Genomic DNA, 13,549 nt, shown 5'->3' on the forward strand with positions numbered 1-13,549 from the left:
AAGTAAATATAATTGTAAATAGAAGTTATTTTAATATTTATATTTGAGTAATTATATGATGAACATACTGTTTCTGTAATAAAACTTTTTAAATACAACTAAGTCAGTAAGAATAGATGAACAAAGTTATTTTATAACATTTTAATTCATTCATAATTTAAAAGAGGATTTTCCTGGGCTTTAACATAGTGTAGCACACTATATGTGTCAACTTATAAAATACCTATTTTAGCCTCTATATTATATATCTTTATGATTTCCTATCGATGTTTATATTTTTGTGAACATCTGATGTTGCAGATGGTGAACACCTACATAGTATCCCAGTAGAAAGTATCTAAAGTGTTCTGCTAACAAATCTTTGTGGAATTCTAAGTTTTTACCACCATAAACAATACTTAGTTACATAATTTTCATGTGCTTATTTTGTGTTTCATTATGTCTATCTACGTACGTGTATGAAAAAATTTATATTAAACACTAGGTAAGATGTAAATACAATTTTATGGTCATTTATTTCTTAAAATGAAAGAAACCCCTCACTTGCAATTGTTCCTTTTCATGCTAAAGAAACGCTGGTGACTTTGAAGGCACTCGTCAATTTGTTAGTGCATAATGTTTTCTTAAAATAAAATACAGACTTTATTTCTGATAAATTCATTATAAAATTGGAATTAGTACTTTAAGTATAATCTTGAATGATAATTTTGTTTAAAGTTTAAGAAGTCAATACAAAATATTGGTAGCCTAAGGAAAAAGCATAGATATGTACCATTTAGTAAAATGTTGTAGTCCCTTTGTAATGGTGTTTTTATTACATATTACAAACATTTCTTGAATTTACTTTGAGGTAAGTTGTACGTTTTCATAATGATACCAATAACATGGTTAGTTAAATTTTACTATTCCATTGAAAAGGCAGTAGCTGCAGCTCTCTTGAGTGACTTTGCATTAGTTATAGTTAAGACTAAGATACGCTTCTGTTCAGTTGGACCCAATGCCCCCTTACCTACTGTAGCACTTAGAACTTCTGGAAGTTATGGCTGACACAAAACAAATACCTCATGCGGATCCTCTGCTCTCAGCAGATGACGCATAGCTCTCCACAGTCAGGGTCTACTTCAAGGACTGCGAAGGGACAAGAAAGAGGACTCCGCTGACCTGGAACCCGACAAACAGCTTCAGGGAAGATGGACACGAGCAATGGCAGGACACTTGGTGGCCTAAAACATAAAATATAATACGGTGTGGGGAAAACTGCACTCTGTCCACCTAAAATACCATTGCCCCTACCTATTCATGGCAAAATGTAAGTGGACATTCCTTTACGAAGCAAAAAGTCATACTCTTTATAATCATTGAGGTCATCGAAAGAGAAGAAAAATATCAGAAAGGTAACAGACAAGAGCAGTCTTCGGAGACTGAGAACATTAAACATAGTGTGGGATTCTGGGATAGAAAACCAGTATGAAGTAAATCTTTTAAAAAATGAATGAACAGTGAGTATTTCATTAAAGTAAGTATCAATCTCAGTTTGTTATTTGTAGCAAATATACCCAGGTATGATATAAATTATGGGAAAACTATATATATATTAGGGTTCTCTTATGCCTTTATCTATATAATGTTTCTGTAGATCTATTACTATCATAAAGATAATTTTTTAAAAGCTAAACTTATATAACTCAAAACAAAGAAGAATCTAACCATATGCATGCTGCTCATCAGACACAAGGAAATGAAGAGGCATTACCCCATATTTGATGACCTGGTGGCACTCAAAGAAAGAATAGGCAGACTACCAAGATGAGACTTGTTAGCCTGCGACCATAAAGTGGGGGAGAAGATCCCCCTCGGACACGGACCTAAGGGAGGGCAATAGGGTGGGGGTGGGAGAGTAGGAGTAACGGGAGGATATGAGTGATGGGAGAACAACTGAATTGTAATCTGAGTAAATTAATAAAATATAAAAATAGATAAATAAAAAGATTTGCTGGAGCAATCATATTGGTTCTAGGTGAAAAAGCCCTCTCCAAATAAGTGATCTAGATGTCTCAGAACAAATTATTCAGAGAAGTTCTGATGTCAGACAAAAAGCATGCGAAGTCCTAAAATAGATGGAAAATAAATGATTCAATAATCCTCTAGCCATGTGTCACTATTGTCCTGTGGACACCTAGATATGAAAATGAAAACAGAACAATCTAAGGAAAGGCTTGGATATGTAGAATCCTAGTGAAAGAATTGTACAGCATTATCACAGTAAGAGCTCAAGACAAAACAATAAGTCACACATGATCAATGAAACAAGCGTTATTTGACATGCTTACTATACGACTGCATGTTTACTCTCATGTAAACATGACATCCAATTATAATCAACCACTCAGGGATTCACAACAAAAATACGTGTGCAAAACATAGGTGTTTTCAGATTCTAACTCGCCTCATTCAAAACAGCTGTTATCAATAACACAAAGGCCAACAAATGCTGATGAGGCTGTGAAAAAAAATGGAAGTCACCATGCACTGCTGGAGGGAATGTAGAATGCTGCAGCCAAAAATGGAAATCAACATGGAGGCTTTTCAGCGTAATGAAAATAGGATTACCAGACTTAACGTCTCTCATCTATACATAGAAAGACTCTTAAGTCCTTGCACAAAGATACTGTGCATCACTGTTTACCAGTGCAGTATTCATAATAGCTATAATAGAAATTATACCAGAGGGCTGATCAACAGAGTAAGTCAGTAGTGCCCTCTCTCTCTCTCTCTCTCTCCCTCTCTCTCTCTCTCTCTCTCTCTGTGTGTGTGTGTGTGTGTGTGTGTGTGTGTGTGTGTGAGAGAGAGAGAGAGAGAGAGAGAGAGAGAGAGAGAGAGAGAGAGAGAGAGAGAGAGAGAAGGGGACAAGAGAGAGTTGTGAAGCTAGAAGAAATGGACTTTATGAGGAGGACAAGCAATACAAGAATACACTTGGTATGAAAACAGAAGTAGGGATTGGGTGAGACGGTTACGGGGGAGGAGTGGGAAATGATGATCAAAAGGAACTAAATATTCATGCAGATGTCATGGTGAAACCCTTTATGCTGTATGCTAATTTTTAAAAACTAATAAAATGTTATTGTGGAGGCTGTGTATAAAATGAGAAGTCTATAACAAGATGACTTTTAATTGCTCATGTGCTTGTAATATATTAAAAATACAGGCCATGTATAATTTTACTCACCAGTATAAAATATTTTTCAGATAACCTTACATAACTGGTCAAAAACACTGTCACTTCATTCTCATCCTCTTACAGAACCTGAATGGCAGTATTTGCCTTACAAGTCGGGAACGGCCCCATGCAGACAAGTCTCACAGAGCAGAGCATTACTTCATATTTTAAAATTCCATTTATTAGTTGTTGACCTTAAGGCCTGGGCTGTTGGCGTTCTGTTCAGGAAGTTGTCTCCTGTGCCAATGTGTTTCAGGCTCTTCCCTACTTTTTCTTCTAACTGATTTAGTGTCTCTGGTTTTATGTTGAGGTCTTTAATCCACTTAGATTTGAGTTTTATACATGGTGACAAACATGGATCTAACTTCATTTTTCTTCACATAGACATCCAGTTACACCAGCACCATTTGTTGAAGATGCTATCTTTTTTTCCATTGAATAGATTTGGCTTCTTTGTCAAAAATCAAGTGACCATATGTGTGTGGATTCATTTCGGGGTCTCCGATTCAATTCCATTGATCAACAAGTGACAGCATATGCTGGTGAGGATGTGGAGAAAGAGGAACACTCCTTCATTGCTGGTAGGAATGCAAACTTGTACAATCACTTTGGAAATCTATCTGACGCTATCTCAGAAAACTGGGAATAGGGCTTCCTCAAGACCCAGTTATTCCACTACTTGAAATATATCCAGAAGATGCTCCACCACACAACAAGGACATACGCTTAATCATGTTCATAGCAGCCTTATTCATAATAGCCAGAACATGGAAACAGCCTAAATGTCCCTCAGTTGAAGAATGGATAAAGAAACTGTGGTACATTTACACTATGGAATACTACTCAGCTATAAAAAACAAGGAACTCCCAAAATTTGTGGGCAAATGGATTGAACTAGAAATGATCATACTGAGTGAGTTAACCCAGAAGCAGAAAGACTCATATGATATATACTCATTTATAATTGGGAACTAGCCTAAAAGACATATCCCATGAAAATCTCCACTTACCAGGAGATTGGGATAGATGTGAGGACATCCTATTAGCACTCTACATAAGATAACTATAGGAGATGGGGAAATAGAAGGATCCAGAGAGTCTTAGAAACCTACAAGAAGAACATTGTAATGGGTGGATCAGGGCACAGGGAGATCTGCTCAAACTATTGCACTAACTAAGGACAATATAACTGGTAAACATCAAACCCCTACCCTGATCTACCCAATGGACAGGACATTCACCACAGTTATGTGGACAGTGGGGACTACCTCTGACATGACATATTTGACCATCGCCTCTTGGTGGGGAAGCCTAGTGGCACTCAAAGAAAGAAAAAGCAAGCTACCAAGATGAGACTTGATAGCCTATGACCATAAAAAGGGGGAGGAGGTTCCCCTTGATCATAGACCTAGGGGAGGGGAATGGGGTGAAAATGGGAGGGAGGGAGGAACAGGAGGATACAAGTGATGGGATGACAATTGAGTTGTAATCTGAATAAATTAATTAAATATAAAAAATTCTTTGGCTAGTTTTCCCAAATGAGTGCATCACAGAATTGTAGCCTATCCAGGGTAACATAAAATTCTTCATTTAACAAAGAAAATGAACTCTCACAAGTATAGAATAATCACCACCACGCTCTTGTGACTAACTAGAACACAGAGGAAAATGTTCAGGCTATGAAGTGACCAATGGATCTGCAGATGATATCAGTTCTGAGGTGTAGTTACTATTTATGACTTGGCAAATAAAACTATCTAAGCCAAAAGAAAGCCTGCAGACACATTCTTGGATTTTGATTTATACAATATTTAAATGTGAGTTATAACCCTGCGATGTTACCACTCTCGAAAACTACCTATGGTGTGCTCACCTATCCTCCACTTCATTGAGGGAGAAAAATATCCCAAGCTTCATGAAAACTATATACAGTCACATCCTTTCTATTAGACAGCCAATGAAGTAACTGAAGCTGTCAAAATGAATGGATAAAAAACATACCAATCCAACACAGGTGGTGAAGCAACTGGGATTGTATCACAGTAGGAAAAAATGTGTCAGGTTATTCATTTCTATACTGGAAAAAATAACGAAAGTAAAAGTAATATCCCATGGCTGTTATAAATTTTCCACATGAAATAATTGTCATACAGTCATTTGTGTATTTAATGTCTTTGCATTTGAGGAAAGATTAGAGGTACTAATGATTTCAAATTTTACTCATTTTTGTCAAATGTCATTTGCTTTCCTGTTACAGTAACATTTTCTACTCTGAATGCTTTTGTCTCTTTGAAACTTCATGTAAAACTTATGGTTTATAGCCGTTGGCATACTGGTGAGACATTAGGTGTGCTGTAGAAAAGTCACAGTTCTCCTGACCAGCTAGGTAAAGGAGGCACTCAAGATGTGGGTGACATGGGCTGGCCACCCCCCTATTTTATTTGAACCCCACCCAGTATTTCAAAATAACCAGGGATATAATGTGACTTCCCAGTATGGCTTGGTCTCTCCAGAAGAACCAGTCAATACAGTGTATTGATTTATATGCAGTCCTGACCAGGCTATAGTTAGGATGCTAAAATATGTGTGAGAAGGGCATGCCAGTTGGTTCATTTTGCTTCTAACCAGATGTCTGGCTGAAGTAAATTAAGGAAGAAAAAATTACTTTAGCTCACACTACGAGAGATTTCAATCTGCAGTGCTTGGTCCCATTGACATCAAGGCCAGAGTTAGTACAATACCACGGCAACAGAATTCTGTGGCTGCAGAGGCTGTGCATGGCTTACACACTGTGACTCTCAACATTCATAATGTTTCAGCCCCTTAAGACAGTTCCTCATGTGGGGATGACCCCCAACATGAAATTATTTAGTTGGTACTTTATAACAGTATTTTTCCTACTGTTATATATTGTAATTTAAGTATCTGAAATGTAAGATATCTGATATGTGACCAGAGAAGGAGAGAAAAGAAGAGAGGAGAGGCACAGGGAGAGGGGAAAGCATGCAGTCCACTCTTAGACCTGACCTGTGGTGTCCAATGGGCTCCATTTTTAAAGTTTCTAAAACATCCAAAACCAGCACAAGCAAATAGAGAGCAAGCATCCAACCCAAAGCCTATGGTGGACATTCCACATTCAAAGTGTAACAGACATTGATCCTGTGCCTTTATGCCAATTCTAGAGAAATGCAACAAATAATTTCCTTTCACCAGAACTTCCAGGGTCTTGTGTCTACATATCTCACAATGCTTTCATTTGTTTATTTGTTTGTTTGTTTGTTTGTTATTGGAGAGCCTGCACAAGTTTTGTAACAGAGAAAATTTAGAAAAGACATAAAGGATTTAAGAAGTGTTCTGAATTTAGGCGTGAATTATCTTTAAATTACTTCTTGAGATTTAAGCAATACATAATTATTTATTTTCTTAATGCTTGTGAGGGGAAGAAAAAGGCAGAAATGGAGAGTAAAACGGAGGTTTTAGAAGGTAGGGCTCCCAGGACTGGCCCTGGCTGTGACGTCAGGGATGCACGCTCCACACCAAAAGGAACATCATCGGGATGTACAGTACAAGAGCTGAAAAATGAAAACGGAGACATAACATTTTCCTTTTCAACTTTCCAAAGCTTAGAAATGCTAACAAGGCAGCCAATAAATGGGACACCAAGATGAGTGTCATTCTTTTTCTAGTATAGACATATTTGTAAAAGAACATCTTGTAACTAATATCTGTAAAACAAAAGAAATAAGGTGCTGAAATATATTTTTCTGTGATATGTTTGTTTTGAATATTTTAATGAGCATAAGCTTATTGTATTTTTCTTTTTATACATATATTCATTTTATATTGCTCACATTCATTTCTGTTTTCTTCCTTCATCCTCTCTTTCTTCCTCCCTCTGGTCTCCTTCCTGTCTCGCCCCTCTGCCTTCATCTCTCTCTCTCTCTCTCTCTCTCTCTCTCTCTCTCTCTCTCTCTCTCTCTCTCCCTCTGCCCCCTCCCTCTCACCGTCCCTCCCTTCCTCTCTACCTCTCCTGTGTGTGTGTGTGTGTGTGTGTGTGTGTGTGTGTGTGTGTGTGTAAATGTACATTTCTTAAAGGCAAAAAATTATACTATCTGAAAAGAAATCAGTGTGTAATTAAAGTTGAGAGTTTTAATATGAGAAAATCATACAGTTTATTTTAAGACTGTAAAGATTACTATCAATCAATCCAATGATATAAAAACAATTTACAAATTAGATAATATACCATACACTTCTTCTAGTTTCTCCTCTCCTAATCATCTGTATTAATGTTTTTGGAGAGGTATTGTTGCTAAACTACTGGAACAATTTTTGAAGTTCAAAGAAATTTCCAACCACTTTGATTAATGATATATGTCCTGAGCTCTGATGTAAAACAGGAATATAAATAAGTTCAGTAATAAAATATTTTCATGAGAGAAGTCTATCAGAAACACGTTCACTCCTATGTGTACCAGAAAAAAAAATATGTGTGTGTATGTGTGTGTATGTGTGTATGTGTGTGTGTGTGTATCTGTGTGTGTGTGTATGTGTGTGTGTATGTATGTATGTGTGTGTATGTGTGTGTATGTGTGTATGTGTGTGTGTGTATGTGTGTGTATGTGTGTATGTGTGTGTGTATGTATGTGTGTATGTGTGTGTGTATATGTGTCTGTGTATGTGTGTGTGTGTATGTGTGTGTGTGGTGTGTGTGTGTGTGTGTGTAATCTGCTTTTATCTTTCTATCAATCAATCATATTTCTTTCACTCTGTGTGTAAAAATATATTACATTTCCTATTCTAATTAAAATGTAGATTGACAGAGGTGGGTCACTTAGTTCACTCTTGTGTTCACAGTAGCATGTTTATACTATATTAAAAATCTGAATAAATTTTTCATTGATATGAAAACTTTATTTTTACATTGACACAAAATTGTATTTACCACGGGGAATATGTTTTAAAGTGCACACTCAGTGCACAATGACTGCAGCTAATTGGCACATGCATTGCCTCACAGAGTTGTCCCCGGGATAAGGGCACCACAGCCAACAGTCTCCCTCCTAGTACAGGGTTTGCATTTCATAATGTAGCCTTCCCAGACTGTGCTGTCTACATTAAATCTGGCTTCATGTACATAGCTTTAGATCCTTTACAGGTCCTGAAGCAGGAGAGCACTTTGCTGTCTACACATCCATCCCTAGTCCAAACAGGAATTAAATCATAAGCCAGGAGCACTGTCTCCCATCTCACCTCTGTCCTCAGCTCCACTTGCTCAATGCTCCCTTAGGAGATACGGACAAACGTCTATAGACGCCAGATAGGCCCACAGCAACAGACCAAACAACGATTCCACTCTTGTCAAATGCAGCAAACCAGTGAGGGCACTAGGGTTCTGTCCGGGAGTGTGACTACTCCAGGGCATCCTGGCATCACTGAGCACACATGACAACTCCTAAAGCTGCACGACGCACAGGCAGCCGGCCAGCCAGCATCTCCTCCCCATGACTGCCAATCTATCCTTGGGAGGAGCTCTGAGGAACTTGTTTCCTTAGGTCATCCATAGCCTTTTGTGGTTGTTTTGGTTTGTTTTCATTTCTTGGTCTTATAAGCCTACTGTCTCCATCCAAAAAAAATATTTCAATTTGAAAAAAAAAATAAGTACGCAGCATTCTCCTCCTTCTGCCAGCCCTGATATTCTTTCTGTCTACTACTGTTTCCCTATCTCAGAGACAACAGTATAGATGTCAACAAAGGAAGCTATAAATTTCTATAATAAAACTATAAGATACATAAAGAAAAAGTATAGACTATATTAAAATATGTATTAGCATGATAAATATTGTAAAACTCACCACATTACAAAAAGCAATCCACACCAAAATTCCAATGACCTTCATTACAGAAATATATATATATAATTAAAAGTCATAAGCAAATAGTAACAACCTCCAAAAGCTAAAGACATCCTGAGCAATGTAAATAATGCTAGAAGTGTGATAATGCCAGGTCCCAAACAGTACTCCACAAACCAATAGCAAAGACAGGACAGATACAAATACTCACAGGCCGACAGAACGAACAAGATCACTTTTATACTTAGTCACCTAGCTACAGCACTCTGATGTGGACAAAGGTACTAAAACCATAAGCGGGGAAAAGCGATAGCCCTGTAATGCAGGCTGCTGCTGAAACTGCATGTCTACATGAGGAAGCCTGGAACCAGACCACGTGCTCCCACTCTGTACAAAAACCAACTCAAAATGGGTCAAGGACTTTATTATAACACTTGACATTTGGAAGCTTCTAAAGGCAAGCATGTCATGGTTTAGGCATCAGCGAAACCTCCCCCAAAAGTGTCAGGAAATACAAGCAAGGCCTGATGAATGGGATTTCGTCAGGTTGAAACCCCTCTGAATAAGAACAGGTGAAGAGGCAGCGTGCAGAATAAGGAGGCTTTGGTCACAGGCCCATCTGGTGGGGATTCCTACCCTCTGACACTTGAAACTAACATGTAACTTTTCCATTGTGTTGTGTGCTTTATAATTTATGTGTGAATAGCCATACATTTCACCTGGAAAATATTCCCCTAAAATAGTTTTTAGGGTGCTAGGAATTTATTTCAGTAGTACAGGATTTGCATAGACAGCACGGGGCCATAGATTTAAACCTTACATTTCATCCAAATAATGACAGTAAACAATTAATAAAATTAATTTATTTAAAAATTAAAAATAGAATGAATTGTATTTATAAGCTATTTGGATTTGTGTTATACAGAGAACATTTAACAATTTGTTAGACTATAAAAATAATATTATAGACAGCACATATCTGCTTAATTGTTCTTTTCATTTATAAACACCTTACATGCTATAAATGCTTCTAATTTACAAATTATGAGTTCCTCATCTTTTATAAATATTCAAACCTAGGGATGGGATTACTATTGTATCTGTAAGATTTTGTTACGTCGCAAATGAAATAGGCTGCTTGTAAATTTCCTCTAAAAACCACACTTTTAATTCTGTGAATAGAGTCCACTGGATGTGGGGGCATAATGCAAAATAGAAATTCACTACAATACTAAACATCCATGCCCTTTTGTCCTTTGACTGTGAGGTATACCTCACAGGCTCAAGTGCTTAAACACTTTGTGTCCAGAAGGTGGCGCTGGTTTGAAAGGCTGCCTTCTTAATTTCTTGTCTACTGCTGTGAAGAGACACCGTAGCCAAGGCAACTTATAGAAGAAAACATTTAATTCAGGGTTTGATCACAGCTTCAGTTGGTGAGTGTATGATTATCATGGCAGAAAGCCTAGCCACAGGTAGGCAAGCATGGTACTTGAAGCTGTAGCTGAGAGCTTGAACCATTATCCTCAGGCAGGAGGCAGAGAAAAAAGAGCCAGAACAGGCCTGGCACGGGCTTTTGAAGCCTCAAAGCAAAGCCCACCCTCAGTGGCACGCCTCTTAACCCTGTCTGAACAGTACACCAACTGGAAACCAGACATTCCCGGTCTCCTGGGTGGGGGTGGCACTGTCATCCACACTGCCACAGCTGTGGGAGTACTGGGAGGTAGTTTCTCACCCTGGTCCCACTTTCGCTTCTTTCTCCTTCCCGGAGCTTGTGCCAACAGCCCACTCACAGCCCCACCACGCTGCCTTTCCCACTATAATGGAGTGACTCTTCTTGAATTTAAGCTTGGCTTTCGGGGAGGGCTGGTATTTGGTCACAGAAACAAGAAAAGCGACCTCCAAACCTTTGAAGAATAACAATGTGTGTGGAATTTCTTCCTGTTTCCTATTTTCATAGAGAGGTGAGATCATATTTTTTTTTTCGTGCCACATCACTTATTCCCTGATCCGTTTGTTATTAGGTTTCATAAAATGCAATCTCAATCTTGTTTCCTCTGTCTGCTTACGTTAGCCTTTTGAAGAAGTAAATAGGGGTTGCTTTCTTTCCTTGTTGCCTGGCAATTTCCAGACCATGCTAGGAGGCATCCCATCTAATTGGGAAGGATTTATTGATATGAGTGTAATATGCAATAAACTTTACAGCTCAAAATAAAACAAAGAATTACCATATGTGGGACAATAAACTTAGGCTTCTTGTATCTGTGACCTTTATTTTAAACAGTTTTAATTTCAACTTGAAAAGTTAAGCAAGATTATCTTATTTGAAAAAAATATCCAATGATAGACACAATCTTGGAGATTTTATTAATATGATTGATGCAATTTGTGGCTAGTTGACATTACTTAAATATTGTCATATTAGAAACTAATTCCTAAGATTATTTGTTTAAAGATATCACCTCAAACTGAACATTACTGAGTATCCAATCCTTTATCCCTTCTTCTGTTTCCTAATGTTCATCACATATTTTGTGTAATGTGTTGATGCTTTCAGCTGTAACCTTTGCTTCCTCCGTGGCTCACTCTACTGGGAATATCACATTCTCACTCTTCATCAGACAGTGGCTGGGGAAGTGCTACCTGGACAAAGAGGCTCCTAGCACATTGACCCAGCTGTCATCAGAACTTAAGGCTTATGCATCAAACTAAAGCTGTGGGAAATAAGTTGTATGTGGCGAGGCCATAGTTAACTTCATGGAAATTGTAAAAGATACCTGGAAGATTGGCACATTATCTATAAAATCTTTAAAGGACTGTTATTTGGTTTGGAAAGTTTCACAATATTAAGTTAATGCAATTGTCAAAGTAATAATGTGATTATTTTATTAATGTGATAATTTTACATCATACTTAACTTTCTTGGTTGAGTGTTGAAAACTAAATCTAGTTGTCTTTCTTTTGTAATTACAATGATTTTTAATTTTTGTATCCAGAATAGATTTATAAGATTGTTTTTACATTTTAGAAATTTATTTCAATGTAACTATATGCATAAGAAATAGACTCATATTGGAAAATAGAATGCAATTATGTTTAACTAACTGCACACAATCTTCACCAGACATTTGGTCTTTTTTATAGTCCAATGAAAATAAAAGGTGTTTTAAGAAAAGCAGTGAATAGGTCTTGATGAGATGGCTAACTTGAGCTCATTCCCTGGGACAGACATGGTGGGAGGGAACAACTGAGTCCCACAGTTGTCCTTACAAACACCCACACACTAAACAGATAAATGCAATTAAAAGTTATTTTGGAAAAAGAAAAGGCGACCTGATAAATGGCCCATAGATGGCTCAGTATATAAAAGCAAGTATGGGATTCCAGAGAATCCAAATTTGCATTCTAGCACCCATGTCAACGCCACTGCCTAAACTCCAGCTCAGTGGAATCCAATATCCTTCTTCTGCCTTCTTTCCCACCCACACACATGTGATGCACAGAGAGGTGCAAATATATACACATTTAAAAGGAAGAAGGAAGGAAAGAAGGAAGGAAGGAAGGAAGGAAAAAAGGAAGGAAGGAAGGAAGGAAAAAAGGAAGGAAGGAAGGTGGACGTTGCTCTTGCTATTGAACAAAATGACAGCATCCAAAGCTGTGTTCTTTACTTAACAAAGAAATTTTATAGTATCTCCTGGACCCAGAAAATTAAGTATACATGAAAAATAAAGTCAGTCACTTATTTGAAACTCACATCCACCTATTCTTCCATTCCTTCACTTAGCAATCAATTATGAGTACCTGTCATCCTCCTCTAATATTTGACTGGGTGGTGACCACATACAGAGTTATGTAACAGCATGGGGAGCTTACCAAAGTGTTTCTGAGCAGAACGCAACTAAAACATAATTAATACATGAGCACAGAGTGAACACAGGTGTTTCTGTGTGGCACTGTGTGACTTCACTGCAGGCTTGCTTCTGAGCATGAAACATACCCTCACATTCCATCACACTGTGCCAGTGAACGGTGCCTGAAAGACCAGGCTCAGATTCCACTCCTGAGGCAAAGCTTTCGTCTCTTACAGAAACATGAGCCTTTAGGTGTGGAGGAAAGGAACTCAATGAGTGTCTACCTTGACTCTTCATCATTCATAAAGTTACATATTTGAATTGTTAGAATTCTTGACATAAAAATTGTTGCTTAAGTTTCATTAAAAAATTAAATGAATCTTCAACAATATTTGAAATGTTCTGAAATATATTTATTCTACTTTTGCATTTATGCGATATAGGGTTCTCAACATTGGTAATTAATACATATGCCTATTAATGAACTGTAGAAGATATGGAAGATGCCCCATCTCTTGAAATGTCAAATATTCCATCAATATTGAATTCTATATAAAAATAAATAATACATAATAACAAATATACCCATCTAATTACTATGTGCATTGATTTTATCTTTAATAAATTGG

The sequence above is a fragment of the Acomys minous genome (genome assembly GCF_964271855.1).
Source record: "Acomys minous genome assembly, chromosome: 4".
NCBI classification, from domain to species: domain Eukaryota; kingdom Metazoa; phylum Chordata; class Mammalia; order Rodentia; family Muridae; genus Acomys; species Acomys minous.